Source organism: Cydia strobilella, chromosome 17, assembly GCF_947568885.1.
Source record: "Cydia strobilella chromosome 17, ilCydStro3.1, whole genome shotgun sequence".
Lineage (NCBI taxonomy): Eukaryota > Metazoa > Arthropoda > Insecta > Lepidoptera > Tortricidae > Cydia > Cydia strobilella.
The window spans coordinates 11,742,517-11,762,420 of record NC_086057.1 but is presented as its reverse complement, the minus strand read 5'-3'; the positions used below and the strand labels follow the sequence as shown (position 1 = coordinate 11,762,420).

The 19,904-nt window shown below is 37.1% G+C and overlaps 3 protein-coding genes across 3 annotated transcripts in view; 1 reads left to right on the top strand and 2 right to left on the bottom strand.

The window, feature by feature from the left end:
• LOC134748711 (elongation factor-like GTPase 1) overlaps positions 1–19,904 on the top strand; it is a 210,122-nt gene that overhangs the window by 67,467 nt on the left and 122,751 nt on the right. The gene's annotated exons all lie outside the window — the stretch shown is intronic.
• The window catches only part of LOC134748721 (dystroglycan 1), a 119,408-nt gene that overhangs the window by 55,994 nt on the left and 43,510 nt on the right, over positions 1–19,904 (bottom strand). The window lies entirely within an intron of this gene.
• LOC134748710 (polyubiquitin-A) overlaps positions 3,353–19,904 on the bottom strand; it is a 272,025-nt gene continuing 255,473 nt past the window's right edge. Inside the window, exon 3 of the mRNA XM_063683481.1 lies at positions 3,353–3,362. The gene's annotated coding sequence lies outside the window, so the exon portion shown is untranslated. The remainder of the gene's footprint in view (positions 3,363–19,904) is intronic.

The window sequence follows — 19,904 nt, the reverse complement described above, 5'->3', positions numbered from 1 at the left end:
ATTTTTAATTGAAAACTCGTATTTTTCTATACAACTTCGAGACTAATCTAGACTATCTGACGAGCGTAAACTTCACTCATGGACAATTTTAGAGGAACGCAAAGAAAACGATTATATACTAATTTTGAAATTATTTTAGGTGCTGTAATCCAGTAATTAAACCTTTTTTTGCGTTCCACTACATTTGTCCATGAGTATAGATGATATTGCGTTGTTTTATTTCAGTTTCTAATTACCATCTTCGGTCTCCAATCTATTCTGGCTGAATTGAATCATATAATATCAAGAAGTTGTAGAAAGTTTTCATGAAACACAACAAAAACCTTGTGGCTGCTACAAAGCATTAAGAATGTCACTAAATTTATTATTCGGAACGGAAAACATCGTTACTCGTATGTTGCAAAGGTTTATGCCATTTATTTGTAATTTAGTCTGCGACTTGCATGATTAGCGTTCGCAACACAGCTCGCAGCGGATTTAATTGCCTTTAAGTTCCGAAAATGGCGCAGGAGAATATTATCAAATGCAGGACAAAATTGCAACTAAATAAGATAATGATATATTTAACATGCTAGGAAAGCTTTCGCCGTTTAGACTATATTCTGTTTTTTTATTCCGTAGACTAAAATGACATTTCATGTGGTACTAAGAAATGTCATGTCTTACACATGAAACGTCATTTTAGTCTACGGAATAAAAAAACAGACCTTAGATTAAAATTATGACTTCAGATTAAACGTTTAGTCATATAGGTATTATCAAGCTCTTGCGTGCGTCTTTGTACGTGTAGCATACGATCGGACTTCAATACAAAGTTCGAACCCCATTTCTACCCCCGTAGGAATACTTAAAGATTTTTTCAATAAATCTTTCATTGTTTGGTTAAGTTGTAACTGAGCGCCAACATTACAGTAACTATTTATTTTTATATGTTTGTTAAACTGTTGGGAAAATTATTGTCCAACGGATTCACGGAGATCTCTGGAAATCGAACTTCTGTGAAAATTAGTTCCAGGTTTTATGCATCCGACATTTAACACGTTTCCTTTCCTGTTCCAATCAGTCATGAAGCTTTTTTTCAGGAGCCCGTGCTTCCACTATGGGTTCACAACTTCAAAGTGAAAGCACACTTCGACGGGTGACTTTGTCATATCATTTTGTATTGTGACAGGGAACGTTTTAAAACTTCGGCTAAAATATGATGTATTTAGAACTCTACGGGCGCTGTGAGCGAAGCTGAAATCGACAGTGACAGAAGAAACCATCAGTTTATTATTTTATTAATCTACGATCGTCAATAATTTTGGGAACAACCTTGTTATTTATATCCAAATTGCACGTTACATTGTCATAAAAGACCATCATCACGTCTCGTAATTTAATAGGTTTCCGCCTTAGGGGCATCTAGCATTGATTTAAATCGGATTTTTACCTTTAGAAAGTGATCCCAGATCGCGTGAAGATAAACACTCTAAACTATTATGTGACGCTTCCGGGTATACCGGCCATTTTGTACACTGTTAATTAACAATTCGTAAACCCTATTCCAATGGCATAAGATTCACCTATGATCAGTTAAGTGTTGCTGTTGGGACTGACCAACTGTTCGACAAATAGATAATGATAATTGCACTTGTCATCTTACAGTGACTAGATTCTATCAATTACCGCTTGTTAGACGGTTAAAATTATGTTTAAACGATTGCTGTAATCTTCTTACAATTGAATGTACTTTCAACGAGTGAAGCGAGGTCTTTGGGTCGACTAAGGGTGCACTTTCATGTTTCCACACATGTACCTACTATTCTAAATTTTATATTAATGTTTAGATGATAGTGTTTAGACAAATGGGTCGAAGTTCTTATGATTTGGTGGTACTCGTACTTGTTTGTAGGTTATAGGTAGAAAACATTACCGAGACCGAGGATTCGGCATACAAAATCAGTTCCGAGAGCATTATTATATCACTCACATTTAGGGTGGTCCAATAAAACTTTAACAAAGAATTATTGGCAATATTTTTCATACTTACACGTGTTTATTACAAAATGTCACTAAAAGTTAAAACTACAACCATTTAACTAAAATAAAACGTAGATAAGTATTATTTAATATATTCTTCTTTAGTTCTGAAACACAGACGCAAAGGTTTGTTAAAATTGCCAACGAAATGCCGAACTAAAAAATTTGTTGACATATCGTTAGGCCACCCTATACAGTATTAAAGCCATAGACCTAGCATTACATAGATCAGCTATACGCGTGCGCCCGTGAGGGACAAAACATCCGCAATGCGACAATATGATTGGTCGAGTAGATTTGTAGCCCACCATAAAACATACAAAATTTACGGTGGTGAATTTAAAAAAATGCGAGACTGTGACAAGGACAAACAATAACAGCGCTTTCTCTGCTACTCCTACTGAAAGATACTTAAGACTAATCCCGTTCGGTCGTTTCCCCTCACCCCTCATGCGCGATCCAGTTATACTAGATTCATGATTAAAGCTCAAAAAGAGGAAGCTCGGTCTCATATTTATTTAAGGAGACACATTTTACTAGTGTATCGCCAGCACGAACAACTATATTAAGGTGAAACTGATCTTACTGGGTCAAAAGGACAGTTTTAATGCGCGTCCACCGAAACGGTTCAGATACAGTTACCCCTTAAGCTCAAATTGGCTGCATTTATTGGTTGTCACGATTGAACGGAGTCAATCGTATTAAAGTAATGTCAATCTTGGAGTTAATGGTGAATTTACAAGAACTAGTACAGACGGAGATATGTTTACGTTTTTCGCGTTATTGCAAAGGAGAGTGCAAAAGTGTAAATATATCTGACATCGACTGTACAGCTATATACTTAACTGATCTAAGGCCTTTATCTTGTTGTAAAAAGGGTTTTGAATGTTCAGTTTAGATCGAATTTAAACTGTTGTGAGACATACTAATATTAAATCATTTTACGGTTTACATGTCGCGCGAGTGACTAAAACAAGTGAGTCTAAACCGTAAAATGATTTAATTTCAGTTTAGATGTTTGTAATGTAGGGTGCTAACCAAGATGCCAATCTTTGATAGAAAACGCCAATAGAAACATAATATATGGAAATAGTCACGAGGCTTTTTGTAGCATCTGTCATCCCAATTCATTTTTAACCGACTTCAATTTCATAGAAGGAGGAGGTTCTGTATTCGGTTGTGGCTATTTTTTCTTTTCATTTGGTGTTTGTCAATGTACCATCAGCCGTAAGAGTGCATGGCGAATTTATCAATGAATTCATTCATAATTTCTCCATGCGATTTCGCAGCCCACTGTACGATTGTTATCTTGGCTAGTCCCCTTGGGGTAGGTCAGGCAGCTATTTACCGTGCTTGGGACCTTGTATAGAGAGAACTATGTTTTAGATGAAATCAATGTAAGGTTTAAAAAACTTAATTTCCGAGATCTGCGGGAACCGTTAACAACAAGTTAGCTAAACGGGTGAGGTGGACAACATGATTTGCAGAAGCTCATGACAGCTGTGCAGTGTGATCATATCATTTTGAATATCTCGCTAATTTAATGCTAAATGGAGCTTTATATTGTCAACTAAAACTTTGAATATATTTCACATAGTTCTGGTCGTTAAAATCAAAGAAATGAATTATTGTTTTGGCCACTGTCGACCGACGTTGTTAGCATTGGTAGTGCTACCCACATGTAAATAATACCAACAAAAATATTTATTTACGCATTAGGCGGTCCATAGCTATCCAACTTGCTAATGCCACGAGCGTTACCTAGATGATTTGCCACACTGGAAGCGTTCTGCGGGCAGCGGTCAGGTCAAACTTCAATTTCAATGTTGTTCTTACATAATGCTGGTACTTTTTCACAAAAAGCGGTAAGGAGTAGTTATGACTAACTACCTTTTGTAATCATTTTAAATCGGAAAATGAATAAATAAATACAATTAGTCATTAATTAAGACATTTTACACTCTCAAGTGTCATGCTCAGTTTCCTATGAATTTTCTGCATTCCTTACGCTAGAGTAATTTGCCTTTTTATGCACAGACAAAGTGAAACTTATTACACATTGTGAATAGCGTTATTACCATAGATTACGTCCTTTAAACTCTGCACTATGTACACAGACGCTCTTGTCCTTGTAATCTTCAGTTATGTAACACATCTTTTAAGCCAAAATATAAGATGTTTGTCCCAGGAACTCGATTTACATGAATTATTTTTCGCGCGCACTAATTACGGTACCTACTGAAGTGGGTATCCCCACTACGTACCATTCAAAAAAAATGTTTTACGGTTATTAATTTCATTGTTTTCAGAACTGGACACTTCACTACACGCTCGTTTGTATCAATGCCTGTCTTAAAAAAACTATTATTTTCTAGTTTAAGGTAGATATCTATGCAATCTATACTATCTATGCAAGGTTGAGTAAGTCTGTGGTATAGGAGAGCTATTCAATACGTGTTAAATGTGAAGAAACATTCGGATGGCGAATCCATCAGCGTGGTTCATGGTGCATCCGTCACACATTGTATAGTCTGTCAAGCCATTTCCGTCAGTAGAAAAAAGCGGCAAATTATAAAATGTAGGCGCGAAGGGTAATCGTCCCATAGAAAATTTAAAACTTGTTTGAACGGTATATCAACAGGAATATCGTTCTGGAGTGTAACCTTTATTCGTCTTGTATCACTGGTATGCGACATCTAGTGTGCAAGCGATCATTGGTTATTACCATCGGGGAGCGCGGGGCCGGTGGGAACAGCCCGGAGACCCGGAGCGATGAACCCATGCACCCGTTTTTCCCGCAATCATCTTGTGTGACTACTTTTTGTTCGTCCTTATTAATTTTAATATGCCTTATAGTTTATTGCGAACTTGGCCTATTATTAAGAAATGAACAATGAATTACACTAAAGGGTTATTAGATTACAAAATCTATTATCTTTATTATCGTAGTGTATAACAACTTTATACATAACGTAATAAAGATGGTAATAAGCCTATTAAAAATATCAGTTATTTTTCGTTTTCATATAAACTCTTTTAGCCCCGAACATCGAATAAAAAAATGCCCAGCGATGCGACGTGTTAAAAAGTTTTTATTTTATTCTGTTCAATTTGAATTCTATTTAAAGTCAATGCTATTCACTGACACTGAGCCATAAGTCGGTTCTATCGAGGCGTATCTGCACAATTCTATGTTTAAACAAGAGTAGCAGAAGTAAAAAATCAGTCCGGGTGCTATTTTGATTTAAAAAAAACATAATTATTGTATGAGTGAAGAAAGCTTTTCTTTTTGAAACGTTCATGTTGTGACACGAATGTGTTAATTTTAATTGGGGCGTTTTCACTTAATTGTGTACCATTAACGGCCGGTTAGCAATCGTCATAAAACTGACAGTCAATGTCAAACCCCGTAATTTTTTTCAGGAAAGTTACAGTGAGACGTGACTCAAACACAACTTGTCGCGTTAAGTACAGTAAACTGCAGAGATAACCGACCTCCCCTCCCCTGGAAAAAATCTATGCAGGGGGTAAGTTATTTCTGCAGCTTATACTGTACCTACAAGTTAAAATGAAAATGCCCTTTTTTGAAAACCTCGACTTATTGTTTGCTATTTTATGCATCATACTTATTACTTAGTGTCCGACCGAAGATTCGGTTACACAGTTTCAGCCAAAAAATCATGTTTCTGCCGTAGTTACGGTTTCGGCCGAACCTTTCTGCCGGGCCGAAACTTACGAAGTGGTACTTCGTACTATGAAACTAAACTATGTGCCAAATACTAAAAGTTGGGGAATAAGTAGGACAACAATATAAATATACTGATTTACGTATACAGAAATTAATTGGTTTATTAGAAAATACCATTCCCCTACTGAGGGCGCCACTGGACGGTCGACGCAGACTTTATATGTGTGTAAAAGCTGTTATATGAAATTTTTTTCAACGATTTTAATAAATCTATAAGTTTAAGTTTCGGCCGAAACTAGAGCCAAAGCCGAACCTTCGGTTTCGGCAAAAAAAAAACATGTTTCGGTCGGACACCACTTATTACCAACTATCACTAGCAAAGTTTCCTAAGAGCTCAATTTTCACCGGCTTGCTTCTGGAATACTGCAATCCCAAACAAAGGTACCTCAAATTAACTCGGGGTTGTCAGATATGTTTAACGCCCCGTGCAAGCATGTATTTAGCGACTAGAATTGCAGCCAGTCGCAACTACAGTCGGTGGTCGGCAATCGTAACGCAATTACCCAGCTCGGATAACCGAAGCTAATGCACCGATAAATTGGTAAGAGTGCTGAATCTGTGTGAACACTTTTTAACTAGGAGATCATTCTGGTCACTCAGCGAGACGAAACCTTTAACTGGCCAGTATTTGTCGATCTCTGATCAAGCATTTTTTGGGCGGTTTCAACAGCGAGCTACACTGGTTGGTTCAAAAACTCGTGTCGCCAACATTCGCGGGTTATTAGGAATAAACAATCAGCTATGTAACAGAAGCTGGCTTTTGATTGGCTAAAAACTTTTTTGCGAGTGATCTTTGACAGCATGTGAGAGAATTAGACACTTTCCCATTTCGTTGCGATATTGTTTGCGAAATTGAATTTTGTAGCGCTCCAACGGGGTTAATAGCTAGTGCGCTTGTGTTTTTCCGAAGAACGGTTTTTGAACGTTTTCATAGAATACTATTTTATATTAACAATAGGGATCTCCTACTAGTCAAATTTATTTTATTTATTTATTTATTTTAAACTTTATTGCACAATATACCAAAGTACAAATGGCGAACTTAATGCCTAAAGGCATTCTCTACCAGTCAACCATTAGGCTAAACAGAAACAGTAATAGGTGCAGGCATTGAACAAAAAAAAAGCAGAATAGGTAACTTAAAACAAAAAATATAGCTATGAATAATACACACTACCGAAAATAAACTTACATATACATACTATACATACTATAATTAAATAAACTTACATATATATTACTTTATTTTATTTTATTTCAAATCAGTTTCTTAAACTGTCAAAACGATTTGCTAATATGGAATTTTATTATACGAAACATTTTATTATACACAATGACGTCACGGTCAACTCACCTACTTTTTATACTTCAATCCGATTGATTAAATAAATAGAAATTGGGTTTAAAAATAACTGCTATGTTTTTCTAATAATTATCTGATGCATGGTGTGAAATAATTTATTTTAAATACAGTGTCATGCCCTATTATGATACTGCAAGATTCTCACAAGAAGGTAGCTTGTAGAATCAACAGACTAGTATATACATATACAGGATGGAACATTTAGATAGTGAGCTGAAAGGATAGCGTTATATAAGTGATCTACAATCGAGTTATTATAATCGTAAAGCTGGACAAAATCATTAAAACTAAATAATTTTAAATCAGTGACAACCCTAATAAGTAATTTACATTTTAAATTGACAGTATTGACACATGTCATGTTATTCATAGGATGTCTTGCTAGGGTTGAAACATGCAAATTTTTGCACTAATGTTTAACAAACTGTACTTATTTCAAAAACGGTTAGAAATATTAACGTGATAAGTGAAAAATAAAGACGTATCCTCAACAATTCCCCGTTTGCATAAAAGTCCCTCATTCTGTTCCACCCAATATAAGAGAAATCCTTAAATTCTTAAGTCAATTAGGAATACTTACGAGTATAGTTAGAAGAATACTAATTGTAGTTAGAAGTCTGCCCAAAATAGTTGCTATTCACTAATTAGGGATTTCCACATTTTGGAAGAGCGAATTTGCTGATACTTTCAGGTAAAGATATAATTAATTAATTGAACGTTCCCAATTAGGTAACTAAAGGTACTTGAAGATGTTCAGTGGACGCGCTAATTATAGTAAACAGGATTATTACTTACTGTACATTTTATTAACGCTCAATACATTAATCCAGCGCTAAACCCATGACTACAGGAAATAGTCATTCCTATCAAGCCCCGTTAGGTCATACTTAGATTCTATAAAAAGACCATATCTCCTGAGAGCAACGGTATCGTTATCAGGCTGCCCATTGGAGCATCTACACTTTGACAGGTGTTCGTCATGCGCGGGCGCCGAAAATATGGCCGCCCTCTTAACCTTAACTGTTCCATTTGGCGCAATGGCGCAAACAATGGGCCCTGTTCTGAAATCACGAGTCGAGCGCCAAATAAGGTCGCCTTTATTGCAGTGATTTCTACTTGAACTTGATAATAGTTGTTTATATAGTTAGGTGCACGGTTGAAGCGGAGGTATTTTAACGAAGAACGGTAACGTGTCTATATGTTGTAGGTGACACAAAAACGTTTACCAATAATTTTCGTCCTTTGGCTTCTTCGTATAACACACGAATGTTAACCAAGCATTTATGTTTTTCTTATGGTTATTCATTATTTATGCAATATATCATACTTTATTTCAGGATGTGATAAATAATTGTTGATCTAAACTATTTCGGCAATCGTTTTTGGCAAACATGTTCGAGTTCATCGGTAGCTTTTTATTATCTGCGTGGCGCTGGCGAGTATTCCCGGATACAGAATTAAATTGCAATCGATATTGATTTGACCAAATCGGGGTCAAAACATAAAGATAAAAGATAACACACCATCGGAATGCGGCTTAGTTTCTCTACACACGAAAACGGAATTCTATCATTGTTTTTCTTAAAACTACAAAGCCTTTCACTTCGAAGAAAACAAACAGTTTCAAATTGGAATGATTCACTTCTGTAAAGGTGACCGCGTGAGTTGCATGCGGGTTTAGTTACATTGCCGGCTACTGTCCTACAAATTCTACCCATCGATCAAATACCGCAATGTAACGATACTCGCTTGCGAGTTCTCATACCGTTTAAGAGAAGGCGTAAAGCCAGGAAATCAAAAGGATAACAAATAATATGGCCGTCGCGCGAGCTTTTACTTTTTATCTCTATTACTCTGAAAATATACTTATTTTTAAAATTTTGCTTCTGATCCCTCGGCTACGAGTATGTCACTAGCTATTTTATAATAAAATTAGGTATACTGCAATGGCATACCATTGCATACATGGAACGATATACAACTGCAAATAAATGAAAATTAGACATGTTTTCGTGATCTTTCCTTTTAATGTTTTGGTTAGAACCTACCCTTGGAAATATATTAGTCTAGTGCCCGTTTAATTATTAATATTATTTGCCCTACTATATAAAGTATATAAATTTTATATGAAAACTACAATTTTGCGTTAGCCCCCTCTTAAGTGTGTACCTACGCAGGTTAGGCCACAGGTCGGCGATCAACAGGTATAGATACGGATCTCTTTAACGGCTGAGAGTTACCGATTCGCTACCAGTTCTCAGTGCTTTGACAGGGTGTTAAAGGTCGACGTATCGCGGCTTATAAGCTACGTCACTATATGACAGGGATAGGACTTAGGAGATATGGGAAATTTGAAGGTCGGGTGTACGAAAGTGGGGCGCGAATCAAAACACGTTGCCTATTAACGATTAAGGTACAGATTCAGACCACACCAGTATTGCTGCTGCAGTAATGCGGCGCAACATTCCTACCGACTGCATTGCTGCCGCAAATGTGCAAAATCCGGGCAGCAACATCGATTTTCACATTTGACGCGGTAATGCAGTCGGCAGTATCTAAAGTCGCGCTGTAATACTGCTGCAGTAATGCAGCCGACTGCATTGCTGTAGAAAACGTCAGAATCGTCATTTTGTCGTGATATTTAGGTATTTTAAATTTAATGTTACCTGTAGTAAGGTTAAGTCAGACTACACCAACAGCATGCAGCAGCAGTATCGCAACGCGACATTAGGTACTACCGACTGCATTACTGCCACACATGTAAATTGATGTTGCTGTCGATTTCAACATTTTAGTAAGTACAGTACCGGGCAAAACTTTAAGTTCACCCTTTGTTTTGGGTACAAATGAGTACTTTTGTGCGATAATTTTTTGCAGTTCGGATGTCGAAATTTGTTTCCAACCGATCCGTTTTTGTTTCCAGAGATGTATTTGATTAGTCAGACATAATTTACGTACATTTCTAAACAACTCATTCCCTAAAATGTATGACGTTGACTGGACAAGGTATTAAATTAAAGCTAACCTAGCCCAACAAGAGACTTTCGCGCAAGTCAAGCGTAACGATCACTTTAAATATTCAAAAACAATCACTGTGATGATTTTTTCTGGGCTGAATCGGAATTTACTGCTATAGGCGTTATATTTTCAACGGCGCCCGATCACAATTAGGTCTGGCGGGACCAAGTCTTGTATCTATCGCCTATAACAAACTTTAGGACCAATATTTCTTGAATTCCGTTAACATATAGCAGTTATACATCTCATGGTCACATCTATGTTGGATTAGCTGAGCAATGTGAACAGAGGGTCTAAAAAGCCTTGGACCGCCTGGTCTAGTTTTTGCATGTCCCGTAGTGACTTGCGGTGATGCACAGTTTTTAGGGTCCCGTACGCTAAGGATGCTAATCGGAACCTATCTAAGCCTCTGTCGCATTTTTCGTAAATTTATCTCGGGCAATCTCGATGACATCCCGATGATTCGTTCGTTCATACCTACTGATGAACGAATTAATGTGTGTGATAGTAAACAGGATTTTTTTTTAAGGAAAGAATATTTCTGTCGCTATAACTACAAATGTTAAAAATAAAATAAAAACTTCCTATACAAAAATTACGATTTTTCAGTTTTATTTCACAATTACTACAATAACACTGCTCTATGGCGGAATAGCCGAGCAATATTATTGTAGTATCACCTAAAGGTATCTAGACACGCGGTAACGTGTTTAGCCAAGTTCAAAGAAAAAGGAACTACACGAACCATTTCGACCTACTTTTGACCCTAATTATAATTACTATGAACGCAAAGTCACGCTTGAAAATATTTTTTGTTGGGTCGGTCTCTAGACCCTTAAAACTTAAATAAACATCTTAAATAAAACAAGTGTCAATCGGGCTAAAAAAAAAACTAAATTTTATAAAAGTGTCATAATACGGAACACTCCGTGAGCAATCCCGGCTTACACTTGGCAAGTTTTTATGCACTTTCTTCTATCAGAGTTACGGATTCGGTTTTGACACGATTACGTGATTATTCTGCTTGGTTTTTGCAAATTGTCACTCATTTGAATAGACCCTATTATCGGTGTAATCTGCTAATCTGTATACCTAATGAGAGTATTTTCAACGTTTTTCTAAATGCGAGGTATGTAGGTCATACTGACCAAATTCTACTATAGGACCGACTCCAACAACCTAAATAAATGGTTCTGCCATAGAAAGCAGCAGCCAAGCCGAAATTTAGATAAAGGAATAATATCTAATAGCCATTTTTTTGCGATTTGGGGGTTGGTCCTATAGTAAATGTTTTCCAGTGTGACCTATATATCCACCTCGCAGAGAAAGCATTCTTAAGGGCCCACTGACTATCAGTCCGCCGGACGATATCGTCCTATCAGTTGTTCAGAACTGTCAAATTTTTGTTCTAACTGACAGGCCGACATCGTCCGGCGGACTGATAGTCAGTGGGTTCCTTTATTATTGAAATTCTAAGAATTAATAAAAATCTCTTAGTCTAAATTAATTTTCATTAAATTGATCTAGATGTTCTGTACACTACACGAGATTACAAGTACTTACCGCTCTTTAATTGTAATGTCGAACATAGATGAAAGCATGTTAATTACCTGAAACCAAAAAGAAACATTATTATTAGAAATTATATTAATTGAGAAAACATTGCGATAAATATAGTTGTCATGTTATTTATAGCTATATTTATCAATCACTCCAACAAAGTCATACTAGAAAAAAGGGTTCCGTACCATTACGCAAAAAACGGCAAAAAAATCACGTTTGTTGTATGGGAGCCCCACAAATATTTATTTTATTCTGTTTTTAGTATTTGTTGTTCGGCAACAGAAATACATCATCTGTGAAAATTTCAACTGTCCAGCTATCACGGTTCAAGAGATACAGCCTGGTGACCGACGGACAGACAGACAGACGGACGGTCAGCGGAGTCTTAGTAATAGGGTCCCGTTTTTACCCTTTGGGTACGGAACCCTAAAAACGTGAAGCAAATATCCTACGAGGTTTCCATACTTAGGAAACTTCTAAAACGAGGTGAATTTTGTAACAAAAAACTAACGATACAAATTAATTGCTTTCGCATTCCAAGTTCAGACCATTACAATTAATTACCGGTAAATTGAATTAAACTGAATTCCACAACCTGCACTCGCGGACCTATGTAGGCTGCAAGTTGCAACGATAGATTACTTCTCACAGACATCGCTTTATGAAGAATATGCGATGTTCGCGAGGTCATAACACAGGCGCTCTTTTACTTGTAAAGATAATAATACGCTTCTGGTGTTTTTTTTGCACAAAACTGTATTTGTGTACTTGCAAATGTCGGACTTACTGCCCATTGGCATTCTTAACCAGTCAACCTTCTCTCCATATCACGCTCGATATTTGTAATGTCATGTAAAGATTACAACGCAACGAGGCACTACCTTTTATATTTCAGTGATCTGTAGTATGTACTCATGACTTGCGTCAATCGGTTGGTTTTATCGTTATATTTGTTTTTAGCAAAGAACTCAACATCGATATTTTAAACATGCCGCTCAAAAGTATATGTTGTTCCTCTGGATTTCATGATTATTACGATAAGGTAAATTATTACGATTATTACGATAAATTCAAATTGACGAGCATAAAAGCATCTGTAGATCACAAACTGGAAGTAACCAAGGTGCACCAAATTATTATGGGGCTTCAACGTGGTGGCTAAGTGAGTGGCGACCTCAAGTCTTACATGTCCCATCTAGTGGTAAGCGATCTGTGGTTGCAACTCTAGGTCACTGGCACGCTGCACTGCACCCACTTTCCTGCACTTCTCTTATGCAGATGATTATTAGGCTTGGGTGCGGCCCGGCTTCAGCCTTTTGTTTTATAATGTTTTTTTGTAAGAATTATACAATTATGTTAACAGATTTTTAGCTAACGGTACTTTAATGTTGCACTGCAACTTTTTACAGTGCCATACAAATTGCATATCCTCAACAAATAAGCTCCGATCACTGAAAATGGGTGAAATATGCAAGATTTTGATGAGTTACTGGGGCAAGTTAGCGTAGGTGGCAGGACAGGAGGACCGAATATCGATTATTTTAGTCTTAAATCTGCGTTGAATATCACCTTTTATGAACAAATGTAATTAAAATAAATTGTGCTGTCTTCAATTTTTGCACTCTTTATAGACGTTGACAGTAAAACCTTACTTATAGTTGGTCAAACCAAATTGGCAGTAAATAAGAACAAAAAAAACTGTACTCATCCTTTTCTTTTGGGTGCTAGTACTAGTGTAAGAAAAAGATAGTATGAGTCTCTGTGTCTATGTTTGAAATGAGTCAGTCCTTTGACAAACTATACTTACTTACTCCGTTGGCTCAGCGACCAAGAATGAGACTTGGCCTCCGACACAAGACAGCGCCACTTTTCCCGATCCTGTGCGACCTCTCGCCAATTGGTGACTCGAAGCTCGCGCAGATCCGCCTCCACCCTGTCGCACCAGCGATACCTGGGACGTCCAATAGGACGTCTTCTTGCTGGGCGGCCCAGGTATGCTTTTTTCTTTTTTTTTTCAGGTTTGCTTTTTTTTCCGATCCTCATCCATTCTCTCAAGATGGCCCAACCAACGGAGTCTGTGAGCTTTAGTCTCTCCCATGATGTTAAGTTCAGCCACTAGGTCTTCAATCCCTATTATTATTTGTTACATTCAAAACCTATTAGACCAAAATAGAACTTAGTTATACCTTACTACACTAAATGACTTATAAGATTATAACATATACACTGGCGCTTAAAAAGCGTCGGCATGTGCAAATGAAATAACTATCCATAACTACGATGTTAATTAATATTGACAGTGCATTGAACATAAACGTTTGTGGTAAAAGAGATTTTATCCAGCTTAAGTTTAGGAATTTCGATCAGATTCACATCACGTGACGTGATGTAGGTACACCTATTTAGCAATTCCCACTTTTAGAGACAAGTTATACTTATGTGGGTAATATAAAAACAATATAGGTACTATTGTATTGTTTCAATTATAAATTTACGAGGTAGTCTCGTGTTTATTCAAATTCAACCTCTGGGCGGATAAAAGTACCGTACTATGGGTTAGGTGTGAGTAAAATTTATTCTGTCACCTATAATTGGATATTAAAAATCAAAATATATTTTATATGTAAGGATTTATTTTAAAAGGCAATGTAGTCTTGTGCCGAACATTTCGGCAGCTAGACCGACGTGTCTCTGACACGCACAAATCAAAAATGAACCGCGGAGCGCTGGTGAAAAAATTTAAAAGAAATATTTTTAATTCGAGGGTAGACTTCGAATGTTTTTCAAAATAAAACCCGTAAGGTTTTAGATTACATAAATAGGCCTACATGAATAAAGTATATTTGAACTTGAACTTAAAAGATAATTCTTTATGCCCATAGAAAAACTTGAACTTGGTGTTTTAAAATGTGCGTGGTTTTGATCGAGAACCGCTATAGATTTATTAAATTGTGTTATGCATTGCTATCGTGTTGACTCACGGCCAACCCCAAGCAAGTTCTATCTTCGTGACGACTCTAGGCCGCCCCCCAGGTTTATAGTTACCAGTCGTGGACTCACGGCCCGCGCGGTACTAAGTAAATGCAAGGTATTTGATCACAAAGTGTAAGTTTTTTACAAAAATAGTTAAAATAGTTACACTTAAGTATCTGATTTTTCTTCAGGATCTGAAGAATCTATTATCACTCGGCAATTTTGCTTGAGTTTTTTCTGTTGGGCCATCTAAAACCAAATGAAAAGAAAGCCTCCCTCGTCTCTTTAACACAACACAATATGATTATTTAGGGCCCTTTGTTTCGTTGCGCGCTGTCCGATCTTAATTAAACCTTTGGTTGGTTCACGACCAACCCCCGGGCGCAATCGGTGTTCGAAGTACGAACAGACTTTCCATCGTGTTGGTTCACGACCAACCCCCAAGAAAATTTTTTCCTTCGTGTTGGTTCACGACCAACCCCCAGGATGATTTATTCCTTCGTGTTGATTCACGACCAACCCCCAGGATGATTTATTCCTTCGTGTTAGTTCTCGACTAACCTCCAGGATGATGAACAATTTCAATAACAAATATATTTTATATTGCACAACGAATACGAAACGAATAATCCCACAGCTCGTATTCTCGTATAAATCGTATAATGTCTGCACTAAGTGCACTACGTATAGGCATTTTAAACGACTTTGAAACAAAATTATGATTTTACGTGCGTTCGTTGCCTCGCAAGAATAAATAATGAGCAATGGCGGCAAGCCGCGCGCCCCATCAAGACTAGTTGAAAAAGTGTTAGAAAGGAGTCGTCTAACGAACAGTCATTTAGTATAAAAATAATAAAATATTTTTAAGATATTTAATCTAATAATCGACCTATGTTCCATTTTCTTGCTAAATTATCGGGAAAATACGATTTTGTCCTACGCGTACCTAATCATTAAAAACAGTAGGCTCAGAAGAGGGACTACATTTACTACTATATACAGGGAGGGGAAATTACATTTTTAAAATGGAGTTCGTCAACTAGATACTGCTAGTAGGTTACCGCTGTGCTCGATTTAAATTAATCAATTAACATTTCCATATCTTTATCAATTAACGGCGAACTCCAAGTCATGGGAGAGTCGGAACATCAAATGATATATTTCCCTTTCCCATGCATTTCTAGATCAGATGAAACAAAAGAAAGACGGTAATTGGTTATTTTATTGCCCATTCTTCTGTCTCCCGAATCTGATCATGTATCAAAAGTATCGAGACGATTCACCCATCCATTAGCCTACTTAGATTTATCAGCCGGAGGCTACTAGTCATTCACAAAGATGTTACTAGCGGGTCAGTAAAGTAATGATCAACGTTGGGGGAAATACGTTTACGTATTACCACTTAGTCCGGGGGAACCAGGAGGGATGACGGACTAACCAGTGGTAGGACCACCGCCTAAAACCACCAACGAATGCCGACTCTGCCTTGTAGTGGAGCGCCGCTGCGGGGTCGCTATCAGAGAGTCTACCGCGAACACCGAAGTTCGCACATTTCATCTCTCTCTGTCACTCTAATTACGCCTTAATTTGACTAAAAGAGGAAGATGCCCGCAATTTGCGAACTTCGGTTTTCGCGGTAGGCCTTCAGCATTCGACCACTTGCACTCATTTCATTGCCTAGGAATCATTGTGAACAGCTTACGCATACCTGTCTATACTCACAGAATATAATTTACATTCAGATCACTGCCTAAGGGTCGGTTTTTTTTATACTACGTTGGTGGCAAACAAGCATACGGCCCGCCTGATGTTAAGCAGTTTCCATAGCCTATGTACGCCTGCAACTCCAGAGGAGTTACATGCGCGTTGCCGACCCTAACACTCCTCTCCCTCGAGCTCTGGCAACCTTACTCACCGGCAGGAACACAACACTATTAGTAGGGTCTAGTGTTATTTGGCTGCGGTTTTCTGTAAGGTGGAGGTACCTCCCCAGTTGGGCTCTGCTCTAGATCTGGAATGACATCCGCTGTCCTGTGCCCTACCACACAAAGCGAGATGTCATTCACAGTGCCCATACCTCTCTTTTGGTCGTAGTTTAAGGACATACCCGGGTCCAAACCGTCTGTCACCGTTTTACCGTTCGCTAAATTTTATTGTATGGAAAGTTTCATAGTTTTCTGCGGCTTGACGTTAATCAGTCTGTTAATTGTGGTTGGTGCAACTGGCCCTAAGTGTACAAAAACCAGATAAAGTCGCATTAAAACATCCCAAAGGAATGATGGTCGTTTGGTCGTTGAAAAGTAACCAAGGACAGGAAAGCGTTATTTATAGTAACCGCGATGCTTCCTAAACGCTTCATAGTGTGAAGTCAGAGATTGTCCGTGGCTAACAATCAAGCTATAAATGTTTTGTGAGCTTCTCGAAGGTGTTATTCTATTGCTCATTGTGCGCAAACCAACAGTTAGTTTGAGCGAACTATTTATATAACTCCGTCTAACCCAACCCTGTATCAACATTTAATCGATCAGTGTGGATGAACTTACTCTAAACGTCATATTTACATAAATATTTGACGTTCATACTGTCACTTTCCCTGGGAAGTCCCAAGGGAAGCTTAGTAGCTTGGCACTGAGAGTTAGCTTGGACTGTAACTCTTTAATTTAATGCGATAAGAATATACTTTCTACTCCCACGTTTTTAACTTAGTATGTTTTTAATAGAGTTAGACCAAGGTAAGTTGGCAGCGTATTTGATAGCCCAGACTGTGCAAGTGTTATTTTAAACGTCAAACTTCTATGAAATTATATTTAAATTACACTTTCGCTTTTTATCTGAAATCGCTGTCAACTTAGCTCGGTCTAACTAGACCCTTGTACCTTGTAAAGGGGTACAAGTAAGCACGATCATCACGATCACAGTCATAATTAAGCTAGTTGACCTGATAGTTCGAGTCTAAAAGCAATGGCAACACGGAAGTGTACATGCATTTGCGTCTGATAAATATCTCCATGCATTGTTTTATAAATAATTTAGTATAGAACATGAATCATTGCCTTTGATCGGATTGATAACTGACTTACTTTCATTTTCTTCGATTTTGTTTTGTTTATCATCGAGATAGTGATTTATTAATTGATGTTACAGTTATAAGTGTTATGGTTAACTGCAACTGTAACTTATACATTGATATCGATTAAACCAAATCGTATTATTTAAGAAAATAAGCTGTATTACTTTAGGCGAATTGCCTTTTCCATTGACGTATTCCAGTAGTGAATCCAAAGATACTGTTTATGTTTTCCAATTGTTAATGTTAATAGCATTAAATTGTATTTGTTTCAGGTAATAAACATTTATTTTACTATATTGCAACTTAACATCGGCGAAAAATTGGTAAGTATAGTACCTAAATATAGATACTGTGCAATGTAATTAAACTTCCCGAATAATAATTAAACTTAATTACACACTACGTAACTTCAGTCACAAAGCAATGTTGTAGTTAAAATTTCATCATGCTAGTCTTATTATGTTTACCGAAGGATATAAATCTTGTCGAATATCTAATTAGTATCTGTACATAGAATAACAGTTTGCAATATAGCTTATACAGCTTATACTTAAAAATAAAAACAGTTTATTATTCAAGTAGGCATATTACAATGCGCTTTTTTTTATTTAGGCAACAAACAGTCATATACAAAAATGATGTAATAATAAGCAATGTGTTAATAGACCTTGAGTGCCCTACCTTATAAACGTCAAATAAAGCTACGCCGGCTCTAACCCTACACCTCTGCCTCGACAAAACTATATAGCAAAAGAAATTCCAACATTACAACTGCGGCAATCGTGTTCGAAGATTTTCCGGAAAATCGCATTGTGGCGGAAATGCAACGATATAACCGTTTTAACAAAAACGTACACAGTTCCGGAGATAGGCACAGATGTTCTGACCCTTAGCTGTGTATTCCCATTCATTCACGAGCGAGGGCGAGTGGAGGTCTCGCTACTATTGTAATGCAAACTCGATCACAGAATGTGGCTTTTCATCACAGAATATGCTTATGCTTCATGTACAATGAGGACCTTTTTATCAGAAATTCTGATAGAATGGTCCTCTTTGTACATGAAGCATAAGCATATTCTGTGATGAAATTCTCTTGTGGAAATGGAATCTATTGCAATTCTTGCATAATTATGTACTAGTTAAAGCATATGGCTACAACCATAGAGAAATAAAAAAGCTAAGTGCTTACTCCATATCTATATAAAAACCCATTTATAAAAAAAACTTTTATAAAAAAAAAGATAAACCGACTTCAAAAAGGATGAAATAAAATATTATCCTTTTTAGGGTTCCGTGTTTAAGTATATGCGTTACCAACTGATATTTTTGAAGTCGGTGCCAAGCCAAATTTTAAACCATATATTCATAATGATTTTGGTGCAATTCGATAAAGATACATAGATATAGAAGTGTCCTACGAGGGCGATCTCGTTGCGAACGCGAACGCCTTGGGCCGGCCGCGCCGTGCCGCGTCGCTTCGCTTCGCATTCGCGAGTGTTCGCCTATGTAAGACGCAGCGTACACGACGACAATAAACGAACTTTCTGTACACCTCAGAACAGAACACACGGTTGAACCTTCTTGGCGCAGTTCGTACCATGCTTGTCGGCACGTTAGTGTAAATCTAATACGTTTTGTCGTCGTATTTTTTTAAAGAGCATTTCTTACTAATTCTTGAACAGTCATAGCACGCAAGTGTGGGATTGGGACTGTCGCTTATCCAGAGGACTACATTTCAAAATATAAAACAATTCAAGGAACCTTCATGCAAAATTTCAGCTAAAGCGGTTCAGTTGTTTAGCCATGAAAAGGTAACAAAGAGGCAGACATAATTGCTTTCACGTTTATAATATTTGTACAGTTGTAATGGGATTTATAGACATAAAGCTGATTATTTTTGACTGGTATTGTTACTACTTGGAGTACTTGGCTTGGCACCGACTTCAAAAATATCAGTTGGTAACGCATATACTTAAACACGGAACCCTAAAAAGGATAATATTTTATTTCATCCTTTTTGAAGTCGGTTTATCTTTTTTTTTATAAAAGTTTTTATTTTTCCATTTTTAGTTTTAAAACATTGTTAAGAGCGTGACGCATGAATGAAAAACATAATGATGTTTAACTGTAAATTCGTAAACTTTATT